This window comes from Gorilla gorilla, chromosome 11 (genome assembly GCF_029281585.2).
Source record: "Gorilla gorilla gorilla isolate KB3781 chromosome 11, NHGRI_mGorGor1-v2.1_pri, whole genome shotgun sequence".
NCBI lineage: Eukaryota > Metazoa > Chordata > Mammalia > Primates > Hominidae > Gorilla > Gorilla gorilla.
The window spans coordinates 29,004,565-29,020,743 of NC_073235.2; the positions used below are offsets into that span (position 1 = coordinate 29,004,565).

At 44.4% G+C, this 16,179-nt stretch overlaps 1 long non-coding RNA gene across 1 annotated transcript in view; it reads right to left on the minus strand.

Annotated features, from left to right (window-relative positions):
* LOC129532208 (uncharacterized) overlaps window positions 1–16,179 on the minus strand; it is a 37,652-nt gene that overhangs the window by 15,678 nt on the left and 5,795 nt on the right. The gene's annotated exons all lie outside the window — the stretch shown is intronic.

A 16,179-nucleotide genomic window follows, 5' to 3' on the forward strand; every position in this document is an offset into this window, starting at 1 on the left:
AAGGAATTTGTTTAGGTTGTCAAATTTACTGGCATAAAGTTTTTCATAATATTTTTTGTCCAATATATACAGAATAGTGATATTCCTTCTCTTATTCCTGATCTTTTGTTTTGAGACAGAGTCTCGCTCTGTCGCCAGGCTGGAGTGCAGTGGTGCAACCTCCGCCTCCAGGGTTCAAGTGATTCTCCTGCCTCAGCCTCTTGAGTAGCTGGGACTACAGGCGCCCACCACCACATCCAACTAATTTTTGTATTTTTAGTAGAGACAGGGTTTCACCACATTGGCCAGGATGATCTCCATCTCTTGACCTCGTGATCCACCCGCCTCGGCCTCCCAAAGTGTTGGTATTACAGGCACATGCCACCACGCCTGGCTAATTTTTGCATTTTTATTAGAGACGGGGTTTCACCATGTTGGCCAGGAGGTCTCGATCTCTTGACCTCGTGATCCGCCTGCCTCGGCCTCCCAAAGTGCTGGGATTACAGGCATGAGCCACTGCGCCCGGCCTCCTGATATTGTTAATTTGTGTCCTCTGTTTCCTGATCAGGCAGTGCTGTATTAATGAGTCAGATAGCTTCTCTGTGTTGCCCCTCTATTGTTTACTTCTTCAGGGCAGATTTCAAAAATCCACAGGCACCAAACTCAAAGTTTGACACATCCAATAGCTTCAAACATAGCCCATATAAACTAATTTTTAGCCATTTAGAGCCTGTCTGCTTTGCATGCCCCATGAAACTGCACCCAACATCTGCTAGCCACAGACAAAATAAACCTGGTAGTACAAGACTCCAAGCCGCAGCTGCCCTTCAGAAATTGGATCCAGATACATGGTGCTGCTGAGTCACGTCATCTGACACATAAGCCCCTCCCTGGCAGTCCCCTCCTCCTTAAGTCCCCTACCCTCCCGTACTTCTGAGTGGCTATCCTGGGGCTGTAACCTCTGGATGGCCTCGTCCCTCATGGGACTTCTCTTACATGCCACCCTGTCGAAGTGTTGCCAAATAAAGCTCATCGTTTGCTATTGCTAAGTAACGGTCAGATCTTTTTTTCTTGGTCAGTCCTGAAATCCCCCTGTTGTTTCTGAGACAGAGTCTCACTCTGTTGCCCAGGCTGGAGTACCGTGACATGATCTCAGCTCGCTGCAACCTCTGCTTCCTGGGTTCAAGCGATTCTCCTGCCTCAGCCTCCTGAGTAGCTGGGATTACAGGCGTGCACCACCATGCCTGGCTAATTTTTTTATTTTTGGTAGAGACGGGGTTTCACCATGTTGGCCAGGCTGGTCTTGAACTCCTGACCTCAAGTGATCCTCATGCCTCGGCCTCCCAAAGTGCTCAGATTACAGGCATGAGCCACTGTGCCCAGCCAGTCTCAAAATCCCTTGAACTCACTACAAATGGTGGTGAAGAAAGGGGAGGATTTTGGAAATGGTTAAGAAATTGATATGGGGGCCGCCCAGCCAGTAGGACAATCAATTGGCAAAAGAATCCTAGACAGTCCCAAGTGGTTGGAACTCAGAATTTGGGAGCTTTCCACTCAGTTTGTATAGCACTGCTGTGTGCTGTATGGCACTCTATATTTTTTTGGTTTCCCCCAGACACTCATTAGCTTGGGCAAGTGGTAGTACCAGTATTTGAATGAACCCACACACTGGAACTGATCTTTGGGGCGGAGGTTTGGGGTTGCCCAGGAGGGAGGTCAGTCCACCCGCCTGAGTCCTCCACTAGGCAGTTGCTGGACACTATAAGACATTTGGGCCTGAATAGTAAAAGGGGAGGATGGCATGTACCTGCACTGAGAGCAGACTACCCCTGACTCCCTAACAGTGTCCTGTTGGTTTAGGGAACTCTTAGAGAAGAGGATGCCCTCGTCCCTGGAGACTGTGATAGCAGGTGAATGAACTGACAAGGCAGAGACATCAGGCCAAGGCTGGTCTCCTAAGCACAACTGGAGCGATACCTCTGCTGCTGGGACCTGCTGTGCCCAACCCTTGTGCTAAGCCAGCTAAAGCATTACTTAAAGTGACTAAAGGCAAGGAAGGTCATATCCCTGCCCCTCCCAGGACTCTGAAGATGGTGGCTGTCCTACTGAACAGGTGCTCCAAACCACGAAACATGGGTCAAGCTCTATTGCTTCTTACCAGGATGCCGCTGGACAGGAGACAGGGGCTTGAACTCCCAGGGAGGAAGAGCCTGAGGGTAGGACCCTGTGGAAGAGAGCTGGTGTCCTCTAGAGGAAAGGCAGAGTGACACCACCATGACAGTGACAAGTGGCAATCAATCCACCACCAGCTTTGCCGGTGACCACAGCAAAGTAATAAAAACTGAGAAGACAAAAAGGGAGGACCAAGAAGGAGGGGACAACTCTTGCCTGGAGGAGAAAACATCTCTCTCGCCCTGTGGCCCTGTTTCTCCTAACCCAGGAACCAAAGAAAAAGGGGCTGGCTGGCTGTCTAGAGTGTTCCGGCGGGGAGGGAGCTCCACCTAAAGGGCTGAAACTCAATGGCTGGCTGCCCCCCCCAGTATGGAATGGAAAAATGGTGTCCCTGCAAGAGCATCCTGCACAATTAGTGAGAAAGGTGGGAATGATCCCCAGTGAAGGCTTTGGACCCTGGCCCACAGATACCTTGTTGACGGGGATTTTTAAGGCTTGGAAGGCTGCTGACCCTATGTTAGCACAGGGTCTTAAGGGTTTGGGCAGACTGTCAATGGAAAATGTTAGCTGAGGCCAAAGGTCTTGGTCAGCTGGGGATGTAGAAGTGGGCTTATCAGACGACAGGCTGAATGCAACACAATGGTGTGGCAAGCCCTGAGCAGCTTAAGGGAGTCCTGACTCCATCTGCTTGTTCCTTAGGACAGCTTCCGACAAAGTCCTCTTCAGGGGCAATGATACTAATACTAAGACAATTCAAGGGGCCACAGCTGCCTGGACTTACTGGAAACTTAGAAAAGACAAACTCAGAGTGCTGCCCATGAATTCTACAAACAACACCCTACCTGGCCTAAATCCAAATTACTATGAACAGTAAGACTTCCCCTCTCCTAAGCCAGACAAGCTTCCTACAGCCAGGCATCTACTTAAGTGTGAACCCTGCAATGAACAAGAGAGGTTACTTTGGATCCTAAGGAGGGGGGCGCTCAAGATTGGATGATCTCTAGTAAATTGGTTTAACAGTTCCAATAATTACTAGGGTTAGACGACAATTCTCAGCAGGTGTCTCCTCTGGAAACAGACCCTCCTTCATATCTGGCCGTGTCCCCCATATGGATCCAGTGGTCCATGTTCATGGAAAACAGACCCTTCTGGTAGACAATCGCCCTTTTACCTTTCTCCACGTTAATAGTAATCTGGGCAGGTGCAGTGGCTCATGCCTGTAATCCCAGCCCTTTGGGAGGCCGAAGTAGGTGGATCACTGGAGGTCAGGAGTTCGACACCAGCCTGGCCAACATGGTGAATCCCCATCTCTACTAAAAATACAAAAATTAGCTGGGTGTGGTGGCAGGCACCTGTCGTCCCAGCTACTCGGGAGGCTGAGGCAGGAGAATCGCTTGAACCCAAGAGCGGAGGTTGCAGTGAGCTGAGATCACGCCATCGCACTCCAGCCTGGATGACAAGAGCAAGACTCCGTCTCAAAAGAAAAAAAAAAATAGTAATCTGGACTCCAAAAAATAAACAACACTGGGTGACCAAATCTCATATTACAGGAAATGCTCATGCTTTAAAGGGATCCATGGACTTTGCACCCTGGCTTGAACTAAGTCAGCGTGACAGGCTGTAATCCTTCCAGGGGGAATGGTTTGGGAGGATTAATTAAAGGGATAATTACCCACTTAACTGTTAGTATTGGCCTGGTTTTGCTACAATGTGCACCCCATTATTGGAATGGATCTCCTCAGTCACTATGTAACTCACGGAATAAGCCCAAGTCTTTCACGCTATTGGTGGGTGCCAGGGGTGAACTTTCCCCTCGTGGTACAGGTGGTAAACATGCTACCTTACCGCTGAGGCGGGGCATGGAAGGATTACTGCCTGTCACAGCTGACTTAGTTCAATCAGGGGTGCGAAGTCCACAGGCTCATCCCCACCCTTTCTCAGAGAGCTGGTTTCATATGGCTGGATTCTTTTGTCACAGTCTGCATTTCATCCTAGGATTGTCCTGATTCCCTAAATGAATTTTATTTTTTTGAGACAGGGTCTGGCAGCCTCGAACCCCTGGGGGCTTAGGTGATCCTCCCACCTCAGCCCCCAAGTAACTGGGACCACAGGCTCAGCTAATTTTTACTTTTTTTTTTTTTTTTTTTTTTTTTTTTTTTTTGCAGATATCAACCTCTCTCTGTTTCCTAGGCTGGTCTCAAACTCCTGGACTCAAGAAATCCTCCTGCCTTAGCCTCCAAAAGTGCTGGGATTACAGGCAAGAGCAACTGCATCCAGCTAAACAACCTCTCTTCTTGCAACACTGTTTCCTTGTGGGCTCATTAACATGCTAATTACCAGATTCCACAGGAAGATGGATTACAGAGCAATAAGACAGGCTGGGTTCACCCTGGAACATGACCAGTAGTGACAGCCTCTATAACAATGACACAGGTGGGGACCACCATCGGAAGATGGAGATTCTGGGGAACTGCTACCAGCTGCAGGGCTGAGAGTGACATATCTGACATTTGTTCATTGTTCATCTGTTCATACAGTCATTCTTGCATGAGTTTACTGGACACCTGCTGTGAGCAGGCACTGAGTGGCATAAAAATTCCTAGAACAGTCTCATCAGAGAAAAGACACACAGAAAGAGAAATTATACTACAATGCAGTTATGGAAACTCATTCAACAAAACTTTACTGAATGCTTACTATTTGTCCAGGTACCATTATTGATGCTGGGAAAAGAGAAAAGGACATCATTTTGCCCTCAGGGAGCTCACAGTCTAACGGAGAGAGAGACATGTGAACAACTACAACGTCTATGGTATAAGAAAACACTAAATTGGAGACATGTTCAAAGTAGTGCAGGGGAGGGAGCGGAGTGAGACTTCCTGGGGTCAACCAGAAGGGCTTCACGGCAGGTAAGTTGCAGCTAACCCACACAGATGTTAATTACAGCAAGAAAAGATCTTTCACAGTGTTCCCTGTGCGTCAGGCAGGCTACAGGTCTTGTTAAAAGTATGGCATATGTATCACATGCAAAATGATTTGAAGTAGAATGTGGACCAATTTTTAATTTTTTACTTATGCATCTAAATGTGCATTACAAAAAAATATAATGAGAAAACCAAACTTTCACCAATATGATTGCTCAGAGTGAGGCTAAAGGAACGAGTTTTAAAACTGATTTGAATCACAAATAGTGCTTAGATGTGGAGAGCATCTTAAATGTGGCTTGCCAATGACTGGATTTTGGAAAGCACCGATATGCGCATCTTTTTTTTTTTTTTTTTTTTTTTTTGAGATGGAGTCTTGCTCTGTCGCCAGGCTGGAGTGCAGTGGCATGATATCGGCTCACTGCAATCTCCACCTCCCGGGTTCAAGCTATTTCCCTGCCTCAGCCTCCCCGAGTAGCTGTGACTCCAGGCACACACCACTATGCCCGGCTAATTTTTTGTATTTCAGTAGAGACAAGGTTTCACCACGATGGCCAGGAAGGTCTCCATCTCCTAACCTCGTGATCTGCCCACCTTGGCCTCCCAAAGTGCTGGGATTACAGGCGTGAACCACCGCACCCGGCCACATGCATCTTATTTTAGTGAGATGAGACGTAGGAGTTAGCGAGGTAGGGAAAGGGAAGAACAGTAGACACAAGGAACACCAACTCAAAGCACACAGGAGAGAGTGCACGGGCTACCTGAGAACAGGTGGTGGTGAAGCAAGGTGGGCTGCAGGGCACGCGGAGGGCTGGAGGAGTGTGCGGGAGCAGAACCCCTGCTTCTCTGTTCCACTGCCTGTGTAAACTTCTCAGGTCGGTTCCCATGGTCATGTCTCTCCAGGAAGCTTCTCAATGGTACACACAATGTTACCCTCCCCTATGTCAAGCTTGTCCAACCCGTGGCCCAGGATGGCTATGAATGCAGCCCAACACAGATTTGTAAACTTTCTTAAAACATTATGAGATTTTTTTTTTTTAGCTCATCAGCTATCATTATTGTATTTTACGTATAGCCCAAGACAATTCTTCTAACACGGCCCAGGGAAGCCAAAAGATTGGACTTCCCCACTTTAAGATAAGTGGTTGTTGACTTTAAGACAAAAAAGGACACTTTATAATGACTAAAAAAATCAATCCATCAGGAATACACACCATTATAAATATAATGTACCAAACAACTGAGCACCAAAACACATGAAGCAAAAACTGGTAACACTGAAGGGAGAAACAGACAACTTAACAAAAGCAGTTGAAGACTTCAGTGCCCAACTTTCAATAATGGACGGAACAGCTAGGCAGAAGATCAGCAAGGAAACAGAAGGCTGAACAAGCTACAGCTGCAGACCTCTGCAGAACACACATTCTTCTGAAGAGCACGTGAAACATTTGCCAGGATACATCAAATGCTAAACCATAAAACAAGCCTCAATAAAATTAAAAGGACTGATATCACACACAGTCTGTTCTGTGATCAAAATGGAATGAAATTAGAAATCGATAATAGAAGGAAATTTGAGAAATTCATAAATATGTGGAAATTAAACAACTCCTAAATACAAATGGGTCAAAGAAGAAATCAGAAAATTTAACAGTACTTGAAATAAATGAAAATGAAAACACAATATACAGAAATTTATGGGATGCAGTGAAATCAGTACGTACAGGGAAATGTACAGCTATAAACACCTATATTAGCCAGACATGGTGGCTCATGCCTGTAGTTGCAGCTACTTGGAAAGCTGAGGCAGGAGGATCATTTGAGTCCAGAAGTTTGAGACCAGCCTGGACGACATAACAAGACCTCATTCCAAACCAAAAACAAAAAGCCCCCCAAACCACAACTATACTTAAAAAGAAGAATGATCTCAAATCAGGAATTGAAACTTCCACTTAAGAAACAGAAAAAAAAATAGCAAGCAAAATCCAAAGTAAGCAGAAAGGAAATAATAAAGATTAAAGCAGAAATAAATAAAACAGAATAGAAAAAAATCAAGGAAAATCAATAAAAGTAAAAATAGATTATTTTAAAAGATCAACCAAATTTCTGAACCTTCAGCTAGACTGACCAATAAAAAGGAGAGAAGGCAAATTACTAAAGTCGAGAATAAAAAAGAGAGGCCCGGTACAGTGGCTCACACCTGTAATCCCAGCGCTTTGGGAGGCTGAGGCAGGAGGATGGAGACCAGCTTGGGCAAGATAGCAAGACTCCATCTCTAAAAAAAAAAAAAAAAAAGGAAAATTAGCCAGGCATGGCTAGGCGTGGTGGCTCATGCCTGTAATCCCAACACTTTGGGAAGCTAAGGTGGGAGGATCACTTGAGGCCAGGAGTTTCAGACCAGTGTGGGCAACATAGTGAGATTGCCTAAGGAGGTCAAGGCTGCAGTCAAGCTATGATTGAACCACTGCACTCCACCCAGAATGACAGAGTGAGACTCTGTCTCAAAAAAAAAAAAGGGGGGGGGCGAGGGAGGCCAAGGCAGGAGGACTACTTGAGGCCAGGAGCTCAAGACCAGGTTGGGAAACATAGTGAGACCCTAGCTCTACAAAAAAGTAAAACAAAAATGAGCTGGGCGTGGTGGCTTATGCCTGTAGTCCAGCTACTCAGGAGGCTGAAGCAGGAGGATCACTTGAGCCCAGGAATTCGGGGCTACAGTGAGCTATGATCAAGCCACTGATTTCTAGCCTGGGTGACACAGCAAGACCCTGTCTCTATAAAATAAAAATTAAGAAAGAATAAAAGAGAGGGAATCAATGCTGACCTTACAATAATAAAAGGGATAATAGGGGAATCGTTTAAATTGTGTGCCAACAAATCCAATAACTAAGATGAGATGCAGAAATTCCTACAAATAAACAAACTATCGAAAAACTTTCCACAAAGAAAATGTCAGACACAGATGGTTTCAATTGTAATTCCACCAAATGTTTAAAGGATTAATACAAATTCTTCACAAACTTTTCCAAAAAATAGAAGATGGAACATTTCTAACTCATTCTGTGAGGGGCCAATATATTCTGATGTTAAAACCAGACAAAGACATCACAATAAAACTACAGATCAATAGCCCCTAAAAAATAAAGATGAAAAAATCCTCAACAGAGTACTAGCAATCCAATTCCAGCAACTTTTTTTTTTTTTTTTTTTTTTTGGAGATGAAGTCTTGCTTTGTCGCCAGGCTGGAGTGCAGTGGCGCAATCTTGGCTCACTGCAACCTCTGCCTTCCGGGTTCAAGCGATTCTCCTGCCTCAGCCTCCCAAGTAGCTGGGACTACAGGCATGCGCCACCACGCCCAGCTAATTTTTTGTATTTTTAGTAGAGACGGGGTTTCACCATGTTGGCCGGATGGTCTCGATCTCTTGACCTCGTCATCTGCCCGCCTTGGCCTCCCAAAGTGCCGGGATTACAGGCATGTGCCACCGACCCTGGCCAGCAACTTATTTTTAAAAAGATTATGCACTGTAACCAAGCAGAATTTACCCCAGGAATGCAAAGTTGGTGTAACACTAAAAAAAACTAATTAATGTAACATGTCAATACAATAGGATAAAAACCACATGATCATCTCAATAGATGCAAAGTACTTGACAAAATTCAATACCTCTTCATAATAAAATAACTCAAACTAGGAATAAAAGGCAACTCCTCAACCTGATAAAGGGTATCTATGAAAAATATCACAGCTAACATCATCCCTACTAGTGAAACACTGAAGGCTTTCCTCTTAACTTCAGGAACAAGATGAAAATGTACGTATGTGCTTGTTATTTCTGTTCATTGCTATACTGAAGGTTCCAGTCAACTAGGCAAGGAAAAGAAATAAATTCATCCAGATTGGAAAGGAAGAAGTAAATTTATTTCTATTTGCAGGAGATATGATCTTGCATATAGAAAAGCCTAAAGAATCAACTAAAAAAGTATTATAATTAATAAACAAGTTCAGGCCAGGTGCAGTGGCTCACACCTGTAATTCCAGCACTTTAGGAGGCCAAGGTGGGTGGATCACTTGAGGCCAGGAGTTTGAGACCAGCCTGGGCAACATGGTGAAACTCGTCTCTACTAAAAATACAAAAATTAGTTGAGCATGGTGGTGCATGCCTGTAATCCCAGCTACTTGGGAGGCTGAGGCAGGAGAATCACTTGAACCTGGGAGGCAGAGGTTGCAGTGAGACCAGATTGCACCTCTGCACTCTAGCATGGGTGACAGTGCGAGACTCCATCTCAAAAAAAAAAAAAAATAATAATAATAATAATAATAATAAACAAGTTCAGCAAGCAGGATACAAGATCAATACAGAAAAACCAACAGTATTTTATACAATATTGAAAAATCTAAAAATGGAATTAAGAAACAACATTTACAATAGCATCAGAAAGAATACTTAAGAATAAACTTAACAAAAAATGCAAAACTTGTACTCTGAAAACTACAATTGTTGAACAAAATTAAAGAAAATCTAAATAAAATGGAAAAACATTCCATATTCGTAAGTCTGTAGACTTAACAGTTAAAATGGTGTTGGGCGTGGGGGCATGCACCTATAGTCCCAGCTACTCAGGAAGCTGAGGAGAGAATCGCTTGAGCCCAGGAGTTCATGGCTGCAGTGAGCTATGATCACACCACTATACTCAGCCTGGCAACAGAGCAAGGCCTCATCTCAAAAAAAAAGTATATATTGTCAAGATGGCAACATGCCCCAAACCCAAATTGATCTATAGATGCAGTGTAATCCCTATCTAAATCCCAGTTGGCTTCTTTGCAGCTATCAACAAGATGATCCTACAATTCATATAGAACTTTGGGGGACTCAGAATAGCCAAAACAATCTGCAAAAGAATGAAGTTGAACGATTTACACTTCCTGATTTCAAATCTTCTTACAGTGTTATAATAATCAAGAGAGCGTGGCGCTGGCAAAAGGACAGACACACAGATAAATGGAATAGAATGGAAAGTCCAGAAATAAACCCTTACACATGTATGTTCAATTTATTTTTAAAAGTTAAACAGACTATTTTTAAAGCAATTTTAGGCTTACAGAAAAATTGATGGCCGGACAAGGTGGCTCACACCTGTAATCCCAGCACTTTGGGAGGCTGAGGTAAAAGGATCTCCTGACGCCAGGAGTTTGAGACCAGCCCGGACAACATAGTGAGACCCCGTCTCCATCTCTACAAAAAATGGAAATAATTAGCCAGGCATGGTGGTGTGTGCCTGTAGTCCCAGCTACTCGGGAGGCTGAGGTGGGAGGATTGCTTGAGCCCAGGAAGTCGAGGCTGGAGTGAGCTGTGACTGTGCCCCAGTACTTCAGCCTGGGTAACAGAATGAGACCCTGTCTCAAAAAATAAAATAAAATAAAAACTAAGCAGGAAGTACAGAGAATTTCCATATGTCCCCCTCTCCATGCACAGTTTCCTATAGTATTAACATCTTGCACTAGTGTGGTACATTTGTTACAATCAATAAGCCAATATTGACACATTGTTATTGCTATCAAAGTTCAATTAAATTTTGACAAGGGTGCCAAGACCATTCAATGAAGGAAAGAGTTTTTTCAATAAATGAAGCTGGAACAACTGTATAGTCACATACAAAAGAATGATTTTGGACCCCTATGTCATGCCATATACAAAAATTAATGCAACAGTGCTGTAAATCTCTTAGAAGAAACACAGGAGTAAATCTTGCATTAGGCAATGGATTCCTAGTTATTACACCAAAAACACAGGCAAATAAGAAAAAAATAGATACACTGAATTCCATAAAAATTAAAAACTTCTGTGCTTCAAAGGATACTATGAGGAAAGTAAAAAGACAATCCATAGAATGGGAGAACATTTTTGCAGATCCTTTACCTAAGGAGCTTATATACAGAATTTATAAAGAACTCCTATGCTCCACCAGAAAAAGACAAATAACCCAATGTTTTAAATGGGCAAATAATCTGAATAGACACTGGTCCAAAGAAGAGATACAAACAGCCAAAAAGCACATGAAAAGATGCTCAACATCATTAGCCATCAGGGAAATGTCAAAACCACAATGAGATGCTACTTCACATCTACTGCAAGGGCTGAAACAACAATAACAGAAAACAAACCTACAGAAAAAAGAGTGAGGATGTGGAGAAATGGGAATCCTCAAACGTTTGCTGGTGGACATTTGCTGGTGGAAATGTAAAACAGTGCAGCTGCTTTGGAAAATTGTTTGGCAGTTCATCAAAAGGTTAAAAATGCAGTTACCATATGATCTCGCAGTTCCATTCTTAGTTATAAACCCAAGAGAACTGAAAACATATCCACACAAACACTTGTACATGAATGTTCATAGCAGCGTTATTGATCACAGCCAAAAAAGTGTGAACACAAATGTTTATCAACCAATGAATGAATAAGCACCATGTGGCATACCCATAAAATGAATATTATTCAGTCATTACAAGAAATGCTACAATATGGATGACCTTAGAAAACCTTATACAAAGGGAAAGAACACGGACACAAAAGGCGACACATTGTAGGATTCCATTTATATTAAGCGTAAAGAATAATCAAATCCATAAAGTAGATCAGTGGTTGCTGAGGACTGGTAGGAGGGGAAATGGGGAGTGTTATGGGACTTCTTTTTGGGGTGATAAGAATATTTAAACATGGATTGTGGGGATGGTTACATAACTGTGAATATACAAAAAAAAAAAACCATGGAATTACCTCTTTAAAATGACTTTGTAGCATGTGAATTAAATCTCAGTAAAGCTGTTACATTAAAAGAAAAAGCTAAAGTAAAAACAATATCTTTCAAGAATTGTATTGCAATCATATTAGACCACGTGATGAAATCCTCAAAAGCGTGGGGCAGGTGGTAAATCCTGGCCAAGGCTCCTCCAGCCAGGCCGGCTGGCAGTGCGGCATTGCGCTGAAGGCGCTGAGGTTGCAGCGGATGCATTCCGGGCCAGTGATATGATGTGGACAGGAAAAGCCTTTTGTTCTGGGAAAAATGGAGGACTGAAACCTCTTCATGTCTTTTTCCCAGGCCCTGATTTAGGAAGACCAAAACAGGGACTTCTACAGTGGCGGCTTAATCAGCAGATGCTGGGTGGTCGCCTCTGCACATGGCCTGGTGGGTGGGGCGCCTTACCGCGTCACACTGGGTGGATGGGCCTGTGTGTGGCCTCTCTCCAGCTGTGGCTGACAGTATTCACTCAGCCCAGGCTTCCAGGCCCTCTTGGGCCCTCCTATCCACTGAAGGAAATGGGAGATGAGTGGGCAATGGAAAAGCCTTTGGAGTCAGAGGTAAATCCATGACTTCACCACTTATTGCTGTGAGACCCTGGACAGCCGGATATAGAGTTCTTGTTCTAGCAGTGGCCCTGGGAATCCCCAGAACTGGGCCTCTTACCCACACCATTGCCTGTACTCCACAAACCTAGGAGGTAGGAGTGGCTTTCTTTCCCAGATCCTCCCTCTCCCTGAGTCCCAGAGTTACTGGGCAAACTCGGTTGACCACAGGCATCCAGGCAGTCTCAACTTGGTTTTGTTGTTTTGACACAGTTGTCATTTTTGCATTTACCCTTGTAATGTAAAAGGTTTGTTTTCTTTTTTCCCTTTTTCTTTTTTTCCCACCTATTTTCTTTTCTCTCCTCCCAGTCTCCTGCCTTCCTTTCACCCTCCAAAAGAAGTCTAACTATTAGAATTGGCAGCAAAATTTAAAGAAAGTGGTTTAAAATTCAGAGAGCCAGGGCTGGAGGTAGTGGCTCACACCTGTAATTCCAGCACTTTGGGAGGCTGAGGCAGGTGGATCACCTGAGGTCAGAAGTTCAAGAGCAGCCTGGTCAACACTGAAACCCCATCTCTACTAAAAATACAAAAATTAGCTGGGCATGGTGGCACATGCCTGTAATCCCAGCTACTCATGAGGCTGAGGCAGGAGAGTCACTTGAACCCAGGAGGTGGAGGTTGCAGTGAGTGGAGGTCATGCCATTGCACGCCAGCCTGGGCAACAGAGAGATACTCAGTCTCAAAAAAACAAAAACAAAACAAGTCAGAGAGCCAGAAAATAGGAATTTTAGAGTAAGGAGCTGGGGCAATTACATGATCTGGTGGCGTTTAAGAATCTGGGGGCCCCAAAGCCAGCCCTGGGCATTTCTTGGGTATCATGTGCCTCTCTGTGGGGGCAGTGCTTCAAAGCCTCCCACTCAGGAGATCTTTGTCAGCAGTGTGATGAGTGGGAATAGAAAGGCGTACAGCAGTGTGCATGCCAGGCCCTATATGCTTTTAAAAAGGGACTTTCTATAGCTACAGACAGTCCTATAAGAGAGCAGAAACTGATTTCCTCCCTGTGGTAGGGAGATTTTTCTTACCCTTTTGAACTGTTTCTTTTTTTAACCATGAGGAGGTTACTTTCCATCTAAAAAGTAATAATGTAAAAACCACATGGGGGTGAATGGTATAGAGCCGAGAAGTGCCTGCTCCGGAGGCTGCAAGCTCGGGCTCCCGCAGCACAGCTGCTGCCCACTCTGCTGGAGGCCTCTTCTGGGTGCATCTTCATGAGTTACAAGAAGCACATTACTTTGACCCCAAAGGTAATTATCTTGACTCACTAACTATCTGAATCAGCATATTTGGCTTGGAATCACCTAGCTATTACTCCAAACCTGCTCTTTCTTGAAAGAGCAAAGGTTTTTGGCTAGTTGGTTGTTTTACCATTTATAGACATTCAAAGGACTCTTAAGGCAATGTTAAGACTTGTTAACTGGATGTGTGTGGTGGCTCATGCCTATAATCCCAGCACTTTGGGAGGCCAAGGCTGGAGGAGCATTGCTTGAGCCCAGAAGTTGGTAACCAGCCTGGGCCATCATAGTGGGACTAACCTTGTCTCTACTAAAAAAAAAAAGACTTGTTGATATGGTTTGGCTGTGTCCCCAACCACATCTTATCTTGAATTGTATCTCCCACAATTCCCACGTCATGGGAGGAACCCAGTAGGAGGTGATTGAATTGTGGGGGTGGGTCTTTCCTCCACTGTTCTCGTGGTAGTGGATGAGTCTCATGAGATCTGATGGCTTTAAAAACGGGAGTTTTCCTGCACAAGCTCTCTCTTTGCCTGCAGCCATTCATGTGAGACGTGACTTGCCCCTCCTGCCTTCTGCCATGATTGTGAGGCCTCCCCAGCTATATGGAACTGGAAGTCTTTAAACCTTTTTCCTGTATAAATTACCCAGTCTTGGGTATGCCTTTATCAGCAGTATGAAAATGAACTAATACATTTGTTACATATTTTGAGCCATGGAAAGTGCTCAATTTGGAATAAGTATATGCCCTTGAAGGGTGGCAATTTTCACCAAGATGGATACCACAATATTTGAATGCTTACCATATGCCAAACAATTCCCACACATAATATCTTATTTTCTTCTAACAACACCTCTATAAGGTAAGTGCTATTATTACTCCCACAGAGACCAATTAGGGAAATGACTTATTCACAGTCAAAGAGTTAGTAAACTATTGGAGCCAGGATCTGAGGCTAGGTCTGGTTAAACTCCAGAGCCCGAGCACATAATCCTTACACTACTGTGAACTGCGGGAAGGGAGATACAAGTCCACACATCACCAAATCCAGTGCCAAGTTAAGCAGATCAAAAACATAACAGTCACTTGGAGAATAACCACAATGAGGTAGCCCTACCTATTAGGCACCTACTGGATGCTGGGCATCCTGCTGGGCACATCCATCCCCACGGCCTCTCTGTGCACTGACATCTGACGTCTTTCTCAGGGAGAAGGAAACTGAAGCTCATGGGGGTGAAGTGACTTTTGCCCTAGGCCAGATAGCCCATAGGTGCAGAAAGGATAAGACTCAGGGTCGCATGACCCCAAAGCACCTTCCCTTGCTACTTCTATTCTTGCTCCTGTTCTCTACTCTTAAGTGATCCGGATGGGCTCCTGCATGAGTAGACGAAAAGACCACCCTGAAGAATGTTCATTCCTTCCTCATTGCAATAGTGCCACGGCCCTGCTTGGCCCGAGGTGGGGTGTGGTCTGGGGCAAACATGTTCTTCCCCTCCCTTCCCAAACCAGAAGCTGGGACTGTACTGATCTAGAACGGGAAGACAAGGACAGTGAGTCGCTGGGGCTCTTTCTCTTCCCTCAGCCCTGTTTCCTGGTTCCTCCAGGAACCTCACTGACAGCAAGCTTTGTGCTGGCTTCCATTCTGAAGTGGAGGTTCCTGGCTGGGTGTTGCCTGGACACTTTGTTCCTGGTGGGCACTGTGCACTCAGAAGAAGGCTGGGCCAAAATGGGTCTGTACTCAAGCTTCCAGTGGTAGTTCATCAATAAGGAAGATCACTGAGGCTGTGATCTTCCAGACAGGGTTGTGAAAATAACTAGGAATGAAAAAAGTAGCTGGATCAAAGGTTACAAAGGGTTGGATACATTGGCTCACACTTGTAATCCCAGCACTTTGGGAGGCTGAAGTGGAGGATCACTTGAGGCCAGAAGTTTGAGACTAGCCTGAGCAACACAGTGAGATTCCATCTCTACAAAAAAAAATCTAGTAAGACTATATTTTAAAAAATGCAATCAAGGTATTAACTGGGGGGAAAAAAGAAAGAAAGAAAAAAAAGGGTTACAGAGAACCCTGCTTGACTGACGGGACTTCGCACACTGCCATTTTACCCACACACTGATAGAAGAAAATGCTTCAAGGAGAACTCATTTACCCAGATAACTTCCTTTAATTAAGAAATTTCAAAAAATTCCCTGAATGGTTTAGATAATATGTTTGTCCAATCATGACTTCACAAGGGATCTCAAGCAATGTAGTTCTGGTCCAGAACTGTCAGTGCTGAGGAGATTCCCAGTGTCCACAGCTGCTGCTCCCAAGCTCACTGCTGGTCTTTCTCTAGACTCTCTTCCTGGGCAATAACTTGAAAGAAGCTGAAGTTTGTTAGCTCTGTGACTCTACCTGGAGCTCCAGCCTTACACATCCCAATCAGGATGGGGCATCTCCCTGGCTCGACAAGCCACAGGGGCTCCAAAACTGC